Source organism: Hyla sarda, chromosome 10 (assembly GCF_029499605.1).
Source record: "Hyla sarda isolate aHylSar1 chromosome 10, aHylSar1.hap1, whole genome shotgun sequence".
Lineage (NCBI taxonomy): Eukaryota > Metazoa > Chordata > Amphibia > Anura > Hylidae > Hyla > Hyla sarda.
Window position 1 is genome coordinate 133,397,493 of NC_079198.1, and position 15,785 is coordinate 133,413,277.

Sequence of the window (15,785 nt, forward strand, 5' to 3'; positions counted from 1 at the left end):
GATTGATTGTGGACCGTTGGCGGGGGTGAGAATGGACCTGGCGGTGCCGGATTTGGCTCTGAGGGCGGTAGCGTATGCTGATGATGTCACCGTGTTTGTCTCCTCACAAGAGGAAGGCCAATGGGTGATGTCAGAGGTGGACCGCTACTCGGAGGCATCCGGGTCCAAGATCAACCGGGATAAGTGCGAGAGTCTCTGGCTGGGAGGGGGAGATCCTAATTTTGATCTCCCGGACGCCCTTCCAGAGCCCCAGGAATCTGCAAAAGTTCTCGGCATCGAATTTGGCCAAGGGGATTACCCCAAACAAAACTGGGACAGCAGGCTTAAGATCGCCGCTCAGAAGGTGGATCAGTGGAAGGGTTGGTCTTTGACCCTCCGGGAAAGGGTTAACCTGATCAAAACATTCCTGCTCCCTTTACTGATATACCTGGGCAGTGTATGCATGTTGCCAGAACCTCTTTGGACCCGGGTCTACAGTGTGTTCTTCCAAATGTTATGGGGGAACAGACTGAACCTAGTGAAGAGGGAGGTTACTTACCGTACAAGGAGACTAGGGGGGTTGTGTATGGTCAACCCTGTGGTATTCCTAGTGAATACCTTTCTTAAGACCAATATAGCAAACCTCTGGTCAGAGAGGGCTCCTCCGTGGGTATCCTCCTGTAGGGGATGGTTTTGGCCTTTCTTCCAGGAATGGGAGACAGGAGGGCAAGTGAAGGATCTTCGCACACCACACGGGCATCTCCCGGCTTACGCTACCCCGGTTCTGAAGGTTATTCGTCGGTGGGGTCTGGGGATGGGGGAGATTAGGACTCTGTCGAGGAAATTCCTTGACAAGAGGGTCCTGTCTTCTCATTTCCAGAGGCCATTGGCGCTCAAGGACTGCCCAAGTCGGGATCTGGAGGTGGGTTTAGAGCTTTTGAATTCTATCAGGATCCCCTTGAAGTTTTGGGACTTGACTTGGCGCTGCTTCCATGGGAAACTGTGTGTGAGGGACAATCTGAAGTGCAGGAGCTCTGATGACCGGGGATGTCCCCGCGAAGAGTGTGGAGGCATGCTGGAAAGCATGGAGCATTTTCTGCTTCATTGTCCCTTTAACACAGAGGTTTACACCAGGGTGGGCGCTTCCATTGGTTGGCCTCGGCTGGCCAGTCTCTCCTATGCGGAATGGGCCTATGGGGCATTCAGAAACCTTGGAGGCTGGGACCGGTGCACTTTATTCCTAGTCAGCTCAGTGGTTAGGTACTACACGTGGAACGCACGGTGTTTAGTGTCGACGCAGCGTAAAATCCTCCCTGTGGATGTGGTGGTTAGGAACATTCTCGGTGACCTGGTGAAGGTGCGTTCTCTGGAGTACGAGAGGCTGGGTGCTGGCAGGGCCTCTCGTCTATGGAGGGGCTCTGCCTTTAAAGTGCCTTAGCCTGTTGTCTCCCCCTGGTGGTGGGCTGATGCTGGCACATTAGTCTTTTTGTTTTGAGCAGTTGGTTTATGGTAATATAGGGCTTGCAGGCGCTGAACTTGAGCTTTAGGGGTTTGTTGTTTGGCTTATAGTGTTATATGTATTTGTTATTGTATTTATTGTTGTAGTCTATTTGTATACTTATATATTGTTAGTCTGTGTATATTTTATGTAATGTATATATTGTATATATTGTGTGATGCCACCTGGGGATTGGGTTTAGTTTAGGTTGGGTGGTGGGTTAAAAAGGGGGGAGGGGGTTTGTATGGGACTTTTATAAATACAGAAAATCCTGGACTGGTTCATGGACGTCTGGTAACATGTACTGGGGGCATGGGATGCGGGACCAGCTCAGGGCCAAAAAAAAAAAAAAAAAAAAAATAGAAAAATAAAAATAAGTGGTGTTATTTTGTTTGTGTTGGTTTTTATTATTTTGTATATATTATTATTGTTGTTGTTGTTATTCTTTTGGTATATCACTGGTATTGGGTTTTTGGTATTGCAACTGGGCCAGGAAAATCACATTTAGTATTAGTGTATATTAGTGTATATAGTTTATTAGTATGGTATGGGTATTATGGGTATTATAGGAATATGTCTTTTGTAAATATTGTATATATTTGTTTGTGTGCAGGAATGAGTGTGGGGTGGACCGGTGTTGTATTTTATGCTATGGTGTTGGTTTTATGATCGTTATATTGATATGTTCTGTCGGATATGATATGTTTATGTTTTGTAATTTTTTTATTGTTATGTTTGAAATTTTAATAAAAGATCTACAGGATATAACTCAGGATCAGTACAGGATAAGTAATGTAATGTATGTATACAGTGACCTCACCAGCAGAATAGTGAGTACAGCCCTGGAGTATAATACAGGATATAACTCAGGATCAGTACAGGGTAAGTAATGTAATGTATGTACACAGTGATCTCACCAGCAGAATAGTGAGTACAGCCCTGGAGTATAATACAGGATATAACTCAGGATCAGTACAGGATAAGTAATGTAATGTATGTATACAGTGACCTCACCAGCAGAATAGTGAGTACAGCCCTGGAGTATAATACAGGATATAACTCAGGATCAGTACAGGATAAGTAATGTAATGTATGTACACAGTGACCTCACCAGCAGAATAGTGAGTACAGCTCTGGGGTATAATACAGGATATAACTCAGGATCAGTACAGGATAAGTAATGTAATGTATGTACACAGTGACCTCACCAGCAGAATAGTGAGTACAGGTCTAGAGTATAATACAGGATATAACTCAGGATCAGTACAGGATAAGTAATGTAATGTAATGTACACAGTGACCTCACCAGCAGAATAGTGAGTGCAGCCCTGGAGTATAAAACAGGATATAACTCAGGATCAGTACAGGATAAGTGTGGTAGGCCTCTGGGGTAGGGGTAATGTAGTCAGGGTATTGCTTCAGTCTATCAGGGGTTAAGGTTAACCCTATAGTTTGTGACGCCAGGCTGAGGGCTAGCATGCTGAGATAATTCTCTGGCCTATCGCCGCCCTTCCCAATAACAATAGGTGCATGCAAATAATGACTGAAGGTCCACAAGATAGTTGAACTTGAACTTGGATAAACTTTACTTAAAGGCTTGCGGTACATCCAATAAACAGTAAGAGTCATCAATACAGTCTCTATACACTTCAGTGACTGGCAGTTGTTGCGGACCTTGACTTGTTTTATAAGTCTCTAGATTTAGGGTTAATTGCGAAGATCCGTCCGGATTTAGGGGATAGATAAGGTCCGGTGATCTTGCAGAGTGCTTAGGGATTGATACACTCACGGTTTGGTAATGATCAGCCATTGCCTCAAGGCTCAGGCCTAAACTCACTGATGACAGCAGCGCAGATCCTTCTCTCATCAAAGCCCGGGAACAAGAGAGCGAGCTATGGCCGCCACTCCCTTATATGGGCAGGGTCGTTTTAATTGGTCCGAATATCTGTCACTCACTGTTACAAGGAATTGTGGGCGCAATACGTCATAGGGACCTCCAAAGGTCCTTAAGCAAAAACCATAGAGTTTACCTGATCACGTGACCCGCAGGTCCTGTTACGTTCCGTACAGGTAATTAACCACTTATATACATTTGTACAATTATATTTATATAAATCCTGAGTAACTGTAAGATAACTAATATCTAGATGAGAGGTGACAAGGGGTGGACAAAATAAGAAGGACCCCGATGTCCTAGGGACTCTGGTGATGGGGACCTATATACAGGTACCGTATAGGATGCGGTACCGGGACACCACATAAGTAATGTAATGTATGTACACAGTGACCTCACCAGCAGAATAGTGAGTACAGCTCTGGAGTATAATACAGGATATAACTCAGGATCAGTACAGGATAAGTAATGTATGTACACAGTGATCTCACCAGCAGAATAGTGAGTACAGGTCTAGAGTATAATACAGGATATAACTCAGGATCAGTACAGGATAAGTAATGTAATGTAATGTACACAGTGACCTCACCAGCAGAATAGTGAGTACAGCTCTGGAGTATAATACAGGATATAACTCAGGATCAGTACAGGATTAGTAATGTATGTACACAGTGATCTCACCAGCAGAATAGTGAGTACAGGTCTAGAGTATAATACAGGATATAACTCAGGATCAGTACAGGATAAGTAATGTAATGTAATGTACACAGTGACCTCACCAGCAGAATAGTAAGTACAGCTCTGGAGTATAATACAGGATATAACTCAGGATCAGTACAGGATAAGTAATGTGATGTATGTACACAGTGATCTCACCAGCAGAATAGTGAGTACAGCTCTGGGGTATAATACAGGATATAACTCAGGATCAGTACAGGATAAGTAATGTAATGTATGTACACAGTGACCCCACCAGCAGAATAGTGAGTACAGCTCTGGAGTATAATACAAGATATAAGTCAGGATTAGCGCATGATAAATAAAGAAATGTTAAGCCTATTATGGAGATTGTAATATTTTAATATTGGTCAATAATTTTAACGGAATAACAAACATTGTTCCCAATCATTTCTTATCTGCCGGGTCCCAGTAGGACTTAAAGAGTACCTGTCATCATCTAAACTTTCCCTGATCCCCCTTCCCATCTGTCCCTTTCTCTAACTATGCCTATCCCTGTGTTTATTGAGGTTTAAAACGCTGTGGAAATACCTTTTTTTATCCCTCTTCATTAGCTCAGAAGCACTGTCTTTCTGAGGGGTGGAAGGAGGCGGGTCCCGGCAGGCATGATGTCACATGAAGCCTGGCTGGGGCTCTGCTTCTGCCAGTCTTCCTGTATGCTGCTCTCCCTCTGCAGCAGTGTTTCCCAACCAGGGTACCTCCAGCTGTTGCAAAACTACAACTCCCAGCATGCCCAGACAGCCAACAGCTGTCCGGGCATGCTGGGAGTTGTAGTTTTGCAACAGCTGGAGGCACTCTGGTTGGGAAACACTGCTCTGCAGTGTGCATACAGACTAAGTACAGGAGAGGGACGGCAGCCTGTCTCTCTCTCTCCTGTGTCTCTCTGCACTAAAAATTCAATGCTGAGAACCAGGGGCTGAGGGAACAATTACAGAGGCAGTGATTAAGATGAATGTGGGGGGTGGGGCACAGAGCAGGGAGTGCAGTGAGATGATACAATGTATAAGATAACGTGTGGTGAGGGGCAGGGAGAACACAGAGCAGGGGGGAGGGGGAGGTGACTGGCTGTTATATGAGAGGTATGTGCAGGCTTGTAGCTCACAGTACTGAACTTCCGGTGGAAGGACCAGAGCCCTTCAGCATTAGTCCTAAAAGCTGTACACTTACTATGGAAAGCATAGGATGCTGCTTGCAGACCAGGCATAGAAGAGTGACCCCTAGTGGCCAAAAGTATAAAATGAAAAAACTGGTATAAATATTAATATTTTTTAATGAAGATATATTACAATATCTCTTCATTAATGATTATGAACAAAATATTAAAAGTTTTTGTTGATGACAGGTGCTCTTTAAACCTCTCGCACTTTGGTTGCAGCCACAAACCACACTTCAGCGACCGCGCTGCATAGTTTTGATTTCATCTTTTCCAGTTGTTTTATAGTGAAGCCGGCCTCCTCTAGAGCTTTCTTCAGAAAACTTTCATCATAGGCAAAAGTGCTGAACGTCTGGTCCCCAACACCGAAAAACTGAGAACCGAATGCTCCACCTGGCAATAATACCCCGCCAATTTTTACATTGGAAGTGAGGGCCTTAAGGTTCCGCCGGTAGCTCTCCTGGTCTACGCTCACATGGTCTAGCGCGTGGATATTGATTAAACAATCGACTTTCTGGGGCAGGGAGGTCTTTGTCGGGGTTCTCCATTTTTGGATCAGATAACATTACAAGTTTCACTCTTTTTCCCAGAATGTCTGCTTTTCCTAAGAGGTTACGACTGCAAAGAAAGATAATAACATTATATAGTTAAAGGGGTACTCTGGTGGAAAACTATTTTTTTTAAATCAACTGGTGCCAGAAAGTTATACAAATTTGTAAATAATTTCTACTTAAAAATCTTAATTCTTCCAGTACTTATCAGCTGCTTTATGCGTCAGAGGAAGTTGTGTAGTTCTTTCCAGTCTGACCGCAGTGCTCTCTGCTGAGACCTCTGTCCATGTCAGGAACTGTCCAGAGTACAAGTAAATCCCCACAGTAAATCTCTCCTGCTCTGCACAGTTCCTGACATGGACAAAGGTGTCAGCAGAGAGCACTGTGGTCAGACTGGAAAGAACTACACAACTTCCTCTGTAGTATACAGCAGCTGATAACTACGGGTTGGATTAACATTTTTAAATAGAAGTAATTTACAAATCTGTTTAACTTTCTGGCACTAGTTGATTTAAAAAAAAAATTCCAGCAGAGTACCCCTTTAAGAAAGTTACTTGTGAGGGCACGCAAATATTGTAGGTGGCGGGGACTGGAGCTAACCCTAATTGGTTTATTTTGGCTGGCAATGAGGGTGATTGTGGCTGTGGTGACTGATCCTTTGCCTAGCTTTTTGCAGCTTAACTGTAGCTGGCAATATATGTGGGCTGATACTGAGGGAACATTTTGGCTGGCACTGTATGGGGAGGGACTGTGGCTTGTACTGTATGGGGGTACTATGACTAGCACTGTATCGGGGTACTATGGCTAGCACTGTATGGGTGGACTCTGACTAGCACTGTATGGGGGTACTATGGCTAGCACTGTATGGGGGTACTATGGCTAGCACTGTATGGGGGTACTATGGCTAGCACTGTATGGGGGTACTATGGCTAGCATTGTATGGGGGTACTATGGCTAGCACTGTATGGGGGTACTATGGCTAGCACTGTATGGGGGTACTATGGATAGCACTGTATGGGGGTACTATGGCTAGCACTGTATGGGAATAATGTGGCTGGAACTGTATTGGGTGAATATGAAAGTAAACTTGGCACTCTGGTTTATGCTTCAATAGTCATTTTATTGTGCAGTCCAAAAAATAAAAGTTAGAATCTAGACTCTATTGTGACTCCGGTCACCTACACTGATTCTCCTATCAGCACGGCGCCTGGCCAATTCTATACCTTACACGTTACCTCCGCAAGCAGTCCGGTAGTGTTCTGATGAAACGTTATCTTTTATTTTTTTTGACTGCACAATAAAATTACTATTGAATCATAAACCAGAGTGCCAAGACAACTTTTATATAGATGAATGGATTGGGAGTCCAACTTGACTACCTTACCTGAAGCAAGGGCGTGCCATATTTACTGTATCTGGCACTGTATGGGGGGACTCTGGATGGCAATGTATGGGGTGGGGGCTGTAGCTGGCACTGTATGGGGGGGCTGTAGCTGGCACTGTATGGGGGTACTTTGCCTGGCACTGTATGGGGGGACTCTGGATGGCACTGTATGGGGGGGCTGTAGCTGGCAATGTATGGGGTGGGGGCTGTAGCTGGCAATGTATGGGGTGGGGGCTGTAGCTGGCAATGTATGGGGTGGGGGCTGTAGCTGGCAATGTATGGGGTGGGGGCTGTAGCTAGCACTGTATGGGGGGCTGTAGCTGGCACTGTATGGGGGGACTTTGCCTGGCACTGTAAGGGGGGGGACTCTGGATGGCACTGTATGGGGGGGCTGTAGCTGGCACTGTATGGGTGGGCTGTAGCTGGCACTGTATGGGGGGACTCTGGCTGGCACTGTATGGGGGACTCTGGATGGCACTGTATGGGGGGGCTGTAGCTGGCACTGTATGGGGGGGCTGTAGCTGGCACTGTATGGGGGGGACTCTGGCTGGTACTGTATGGGGTCGTAGCACTGGGGTCCTAGGTTCAAATCCCACCAAGGACAATATCTGCAATTGTGTTCTCCCCGTTTTTGCATGGGTTATCTCCCACACTTCAAAAACATACTGAAAGGTGAATTGAGATTGAAAGCCCCAATGGATAACCATTTGTTTTGCCAAATCTGTGAGCGTTAAATAAATAAAGAATTATTATTGTAAGAGTGACATGAGCAATGATAAGTGGCCAAAAGTGTTGTGTAGTGTGCTGACTCCCATTTGCCTACTGCTCCTTGCGAGTTGCATGTGGATTGAGCATTCCCTTTTTTCTGCTTGAGCTTCTGCCCCCCAAAATGCTTGTGCACATCCCTGGCTATCAACCAAATCAGCCTCTGTCCCAATTGGGGTTTACAATAAAAAAAAAGAAAAAAAAGAAAAGAAAAAAAAAAAAAATTATAATTTTTTTTCCCACTAAAGTGTCCCTATACAAGCTCAATGCAGATGGTAGAAGTAAGGCAGGAAAAGAACCCTTTAAGTTGGCGCTGCTGATTTAGGTAGGAAGGATAAGGCGAAGCCAGAGGTGATACAAAAGTCCTCAGCAGGACTTTTATTGATAGAAAATAAAAAACGGACAGATGACGCGTTTCGGGAGGATCCCTCCCTTCCTCAGATCAGGGATCCTCCCGAAACGCGTCATCTGTCCGTTTTCTATTTTCTATCAATAAAATGTCCTGCTGAGGCCTTTTGTATCACCTCTGGCTTCGCCTTATCCTTCATACCTGAGTCAGCAGCGCCAACTTAAAGGGTCCTTTTCCTGCCTTACTTCTACCTCCTACTCCAGGACGACTGTGTCTACTCCTGCAATCCTTTGGCTCAGCAGCGGCTCGTACCCCTAGCACCCCAACTGTGTTTGTGGGTTACATGCGCTATTTATACTATCACAAGGTGGGTAGCCATCTATAAGCTCCGCGGGGTTGCCCCCCCACTCACCACTCTCTTACCCCTGGGTAATACACGAGGTGCCGTCCGTCGGTCCTTCTTTTTTCTCTTCACAGATTCTTCAATGCAGATTGTGTCCCTAGTGGAGTTTGAACCTAGGACCCCAGGTTCAAATTCCATTTTTTATGAAGATGAGAACTGAAAGCAAGTGGCTTTAGTTTTTTGGTGTTTTTTGTTTTATATTTGAAATGTGTACTTAATGGCTATAAATCTTGTTGTGCACTAAAATACTCAAAAACGATTCACCTGCTGAGCCCCAAGTCTCCGATGAACTGGGCTGCAGGGGCGCAGTCTAAAGCATTTTCCTCCTTTTTCAGCCATCTCTCCAATTCTTTGACACAATTTTAATTCATCTCAAGAACAATAATATCTGAGAAATATTCACAGAATGGTAACAAATGCAAAATGTTCGGGCCCATCGAAAGATCACACAAGGTTGCTCCCAAAGATTTCACTGCAAAAACATAATAGGAAACGGTTAACAACACATCTGGGCTCACAAATAATAAAAGTGCAATACAGAGGTTAGGACCCTATTACATGGCGACAATCCATGAGATCAGCATTTGTTTACACTTGGGCTCAGGTCCTTATGGAAGCATAAGTCAAAGCAGGCGTCAAGTCCTGGGAAAAAAAAGTGTGGGAACTCACCCTAGGTTTCCACTTCAAGGGGTACTAGACATCTTATACCCTATCCAAAGGATAGGGGATAAGATGTCTGATCACGGGGGTCCCGCCGCTGGGGACCCCCACGTTCTCCCTGATCCTCACGGCATTCGTTTAGAGCATTGGGTGCAGCGCCAGAGGCTCATGATGTCACGGCCCCTCAATGCAAGTCTATGGGAGGGGGCGTGACGGCTGTCACGCCCCCTACCATAGACTTGCATTGAGGGGGCATTACTGTGATGTCACAAGCCTCTGCCCTGCATCACCAGGCATTCGATAGGAGCAAAGTTCTCTCTGTGCACCGGATCTCTGGGGTGCCACAGTTGAGATCACGGGGTCCCCAGCAGTGGGACCCCTGTGATCAAAGATCTTATCCCCTATCCTTTGATAGGGGATAACATGTCTAGGGGCGGAGTAACCCTTTAAGGGCTGGTCCTGCAGGACTCCTGCTAATGGGAACTGCGTGAACTGGTCGACATTAGGATGTGGGCTACGGGGGAACTGATGTGGAAAAAGTGCAGGAACTCTGTTCCAATGAGTTCCTGCAGGACTTGAGCCCTGAGTCAAGGTCAAGAACATAAGTCAAGGGATAGGAGCTGTTCCTCATGAAACATGACTAGATTACAAAGCCTTTGGGACCACTAAAGTTATATCCCGGGCAACAATTTGCAGATATATGCAATATTAGCCAGTATACCAGAAAATTACTCCTACACATGCCCAGACCGGCAGGAGGCAGTATGGGTGCCTTATGTATTAAAGGGTTTATCCAGGAATAGAAAAAGCAGAGCTAATTTCTTTCAAAAGAGCTTCACGTCTGTCCCCAGGTTGGGTGTGGTATTACAACTTGGCTCCATTCATTTAAATAGAACTGAGCAGAAGAACCGCACACAACATGGAGATAGACAGGGAGCTGTTTCTGAAATAAATTAGCTCTGTTTTTCTATTCCTTGATAACCCCTTTAACCCCTTAAGGACACAGGGTGTACTGGTGTGCCCTGGTACTTAAGGACACAGAGCGTACCTGTACGCCGTGGGAATTCCGGTCGCCGCTGTTCAGTGGGCGGTGACTGGACCGGGATGCCTGCTGAAATCATTCAGCAGGCACCCCGTGCAAACCCCTGGAGGGGTCCTGTCGTGTCCATGTTGTGTCAATTCAGATCGGCGATTTGCGGCGATTGCGGGCTGATCAACTCTGTGGTGACCCGATCGCCGGAAAATAGGGATGATCGGAGCTGTCAGAGACAGCCCAGACCATCCTGAAGGATAGGAGTGAGGTGTCATGGGTGCCACCTCCTCCTATCCCCTGCCATTGGTCGGTCAAGATGACCTACCATTGGCAGTTGGGGGGCGGGGAGTGTTAAAGTTGAAATCCCACTCTTTCCGCCCCAGGATGTCCGGGCAGAGCGGGGAGAAGATGGCGGCATGTGCCGGAGTACCTGAGGACCGGCGAGGGACCGGCGAGGGGCGGTTAGGGACCGGCGATCATGACGAGGCTGGCGGCAGAAAGGAGGCGGTGGCGGAGGGAGCGGTGGAGGCAGCAATGAAGATCAGTGGTAAGTAATCTTCACTGCTGCCTTCTAGGAATAGCCAAACTACAACTCCCACTGTGCAGTGGTCTCCAAACTTTTCTCCTCCAGTTGTTGCATAACTACAACTCCCAACATGTCCTTCGGCTGTCTGTGCATGCTGGGGTTTGTAGTTATGCAACAACTGGAGGCACACTGGTTGGGAAACACTGCTTTAAGTAACAAACTCTGTGTTTTGCAACCAGTGTACCTCCAGCTGTTGCATAACTACAAGTCCTAGCATGCCCTTCAGCTGTCACTGCATGCTGAGAGTTGTAGCTTTTGCAATAGCTGAAAGCACAATGGTTGTGAAACACTGAGAGTTTGTTACCCAACTCAGTGTTTCGCAACAAATGTGCCTCCAGCTGTTGCCAACTACAACTCCAGTTATAGTTTGGCTCCAGTTATAATTTGGCAACAGCTGGAGGCACACAAGTTGCGAAACACTGAGTCAAGTAACAAACTCTTAGTGTTTTGCAACCAGTAAGCCTCCAGCTGTTGCCTAACTACAACCCCCAGCAAGCACGGGCTGGGAGTTGTAGTTTTGCACCAGTTGGAGGTTTGCCCCCTCCCCCCCCATGTGAATGTACAGGGTACAGTAACACGGGCGGGGGTTTACAGCAAGTTTCTTGCTGCAAGTTTGAGGTGCGGCAAATTTTCCGCTGCAGCTCAAACTCGCTGTAAACCCCCGCCCATGTGACTGTTCCCTAAAAATACTACACTACACTAGACAAAATAAAGGGTAGAAAATTACATATGCATATTCCCCTACACAGTTAGGGTACGTTCACACATCCGGATTTATTAGCGGGTTTCCCGCTGTGTATTTGAAAGGGGGCGGGCTCTTCTCAGCTGTCCGCAGCAGATTTTCCCCTAGGTAATTTCCGATGAGGAAAATCCGCCGCAGACCCTACTGACTTCAATGGGACTTGCAGCGGATCTGCTGCAGACAAACGCAGCGGAAAACCCACAAATAAATCCACCCACGTGAACGTACCCTTACACCCCAGCCATTGACTGTCCAGGTATGCTGGGAGTTTAGCAACAGCTGGAGGCACCCTGTTTGGGAAACACTGCCGTAGGGTAATTTTGGTATCGAAGGCAAGTGTAATTCTTGCATCCGCGTCCGTCCCTATGCAAATCCCTTATTTAGGCCTTAAATGCGCATGGCGCTCTCTCACTTCAAGCCCTGTCGTATTTCAAGGCAACAGTTTAGGGCCACATATGGGGTATTTCCGTACTCGGGAGAAATTGCCTAACAAATTTTGGTGAAAAAAATTTTTAATTTACACATCCGACTTTAACGAAAAGTCGTCAAACACCTGTGGGGTGTTAAGGCTCACTGTACCCCTTGTTATGTGCCTTGAGGGGTGTTGTTTCCAAAATAGTATGCCATGTTGTTGTTTTTTTTTATTTTTTTTTTTGCTGTTCTGGCACCATAGGGGCTTTATAAATGTGACATGTCCCCAAAAACCATTTCAGAAAAATTTCCCTTCAAAAAGCCAAATGTGGCTCCTTATCTTCTGAGCATTGTAGTGCAACCGCAAAGCAGTTTATGTCCACACATGGGGTATTTCCATACTCAGAAGAAATGGGGTTACAACTTTTGGGGGGCATTTTCTTCTGCTACCTCTTGTAAAAATGGTTAATTTGGTGAAAAAACTGCATTTCAGTGAAAAAATGTACACATCTGACTCAAATGAAAAGTCATCAAACACCTCTGGGGTGTTAAGGCTCACTGTACCCCTTGTTGCGTTCCCTGAGGGGGGTAGTTTTTTTGGATAAGGGATAAGATGTCTAGGGCCGGGGTACCCCTTTAATCTTTTAATAGCTTAAAACAAATCACAATGGCAGCAAGCCTTGGGACAGTCCCGCACTTTGTTGCGCTCTACCAACCACAGAGAGGCAGTTCACCCCCTCGAGACTCCACCTTATGAACCCGGGCTGTTCCGCCTTTTGTTGGAGGAATTGTGGCCAACATGGTACCCTATTGCACGTATTGTGGGACTGCCCCAAGCTCTCCCCTCTCTGGCATGGTGTCCGCCTGATTCTCAACAGACTCGTAGGGAACAAATTCACACTTTCCCCTAGCTTGGCTCTATTGTCCTTGAATTTAGACAGACTACCTAAAAACGTTCGCTCCCCCGTAGCCCACATCCTAATGTCGACCAAGCTCCTGATTACCAGAAGGTGGCGCTCGCCAAATGTTCCTAGCTTGTTGGAATTGTTCAATATAGTTAGAGGGGTACTCCGGCACTTAGACATCTTATCCCCTATGCAAAGGATAGGGGATAAGATGCCTGATCGCGGGGGTCCTGCCTCTGGGGACCCCTGTGATCTTGCACGCCGCACCCTGTTAATATCAGTCCCCGGAGCGCGTTCGCTCCGGGTCTGATTACTGCCGATCACGGGGCCGGAGCGTTGTGACGTCAAGGCTCCGCCCCGTGTGACGTCACGCTCCGCCCCCTCAATTCAAGCCTATGGGAGGGGGCATGGCAGCTGTCACGCCCCCTCCCATAGTTTTGCATTGAGGGGGTGGAGAGTGATGTCACACGGGGCGGAGCCTTGACGTCACAACGCTCTGGCCCCGTGATCGACAGTAATCAGACCCGGAGCGAACACGCTCCGGGGACTGATTTTAACGAGGTGCGGCGTGCAAGATCACAGGGGGTCCCCAGCGGCGGGACCCCCGCGATCAGGCATCTTATCCCCTATCCTTTGTATAGGGGATAAGATGTCTAAGCGCCGGAGTACCCCTTTAATCTCACTTGCAGTTATGAAAAATCATATGTTCTCAATCACTCCCAGATTGCCCAGTTTCACAAAAGTTGGTACAGTTGGCTTTCCATCCCACACTGCCCTTCAGGGACTTCTCCCCTACTACGGTTGACCTCCTGTATGTGTTTTCCGGAGTTTACTGTCATTCCTTGTTACACTGGATCTTTTTTCCCTCCTTTCTGAATGTTTTTTTTCCCTACCCTACTGTGAGTTCCTGATCCCTTCTTCCCATTCCCGTCCTGAACCCACGCTTCATCGCTACGAGGCTTAAGAGAATGCCTCTCCTCTCTTAGTGATCTCTATTTAGTGATTATCTACATTGTAGTTGATGTTTTCCATGCTGTTTTGTATGCTGCTTACCTGTTGTGATGTTGCATTTCCTGTTATTTGTCACAAATAAAAATTGTTTGAATTAAAAAAAATAATAATAGCTTAAAACAGCAACAACAACATGCGAACATACCCCCCCCCCCAACATATCACAGTCCCACATACTTGACCTGAAATATATGGTAATCTTTACCATCTTTACCTAAATGAATGTTCTGGATGCCGAGTCTTAATGGGAATAGAAAAACTTCTTCAAACAAAACGGGGTCTATGGCTGGAGAGCAAAATGTCTGAAGAAATTGTTTATGGTCAAAATCAGGAAGCGTATAGTGTTTAGAAGACGTTCCCTCCATCTTCAGAGCCTGGTTCCTTGTCGTCTGGATCTTCTCGAGGTAATATTATTTCTGCACCTGATTGTTGGTTATATATTGGGTTTCTTTACTACAGATTACCGTATTTATCGGGGTATACCACGCACCGGCCTATAACACGCACCCTCATTTTACCAAGGATATTTGGGTAAAAAAAGTTTTTTACCCAAATATCCATGGTAAAATGAGGGTGCGTGTGTGCGCGTGTATACCCCGATATACCCCCAGGAAAGGCAGGGGGAGAGAGGCCGTCGCTGCCCGCTTCTCTCCCCCTGCCTTTCCTGGGGTCTAGAGCGCTGCTGTTGGCCATTCTCACCCCCTGGTTATCGGCGCCGCTGCCCGTTCTGTCCCCCTGACTATCGGGAGAGAAGCGGCGCCGACAGCCAGGGGGAGAGAAGGGGCAGCGGCACCCATTGCCGGCGCCGCTGCCCCGTTGCCTCCCCCCATCCCCGGTGGCATAATTACCTGAGTCGGGTCCGCGCTGCTGCAGGCCTCCGTCGTGCGTCCCCAGCGTCGTTGCTATGCACGGCGCGGCACACTGACGTCATGCGCCGCGCCGTTCAGCACATAGCAACGACGCTGGGGATGCACGCCGGAGGCCTGCAGCAGCGCGGACCCGACTCAGGTAATTATGCCACCGGGGATGGGGGGAGGCAACGGGGCAGCGGCGCCGGCAATGGGTGCCGCTGCCCCTTCTCTCCCCCTGGCTGTCGGCGCCGCTTCTCTCCCCCTGGCTATCGGCGCCGGCACCGATAGTCAGAGGGACAGAACAGGCAGCGGGGGCAGATAACCAGGGGGTGAGAAGGGCCGACAGCAGCGCTCTAGACCCCAGGAAAGGCAGGGGGAGAGAAGCGGGCAGCGACGGCCTCTCTCCCCCTGCCTTTCCTGGGGGTGTATCGGCGTATAACACGCACACAGACTTTAGGCTAAAAATTTTAGCCTAAAAAGTGCGTGTTATACGCCGATAAATACGGTAATATTTGGCAAAGCACAAGCAAACATCAGCTGCTTTGTCATATGTGGAGCCTCCTGGCACATTCAATGCATATGAATAGTAGGTGTAACTATGGACCCCAGGGCAAATTTTGGATGTGCCTTCTCCTTCCAACATTGCCAGGGTAAAAAGAGATAACAAGAACGGGATGATTCAAGAGTCCTGCTCATATTTGCTTAGGTGGTCATTTAACCCCTTAAGGACCAAGCCCATTTTCACCTTAAGGACCCTATATTACTCTTTTATATATCCATCTACAGACCCACATAAGGGCTTGTTTTTTGCATGGCCAATTGTACTTTGTAATGAAACCTCTCATTTTACCATAAAATGTACGGCGAACCCC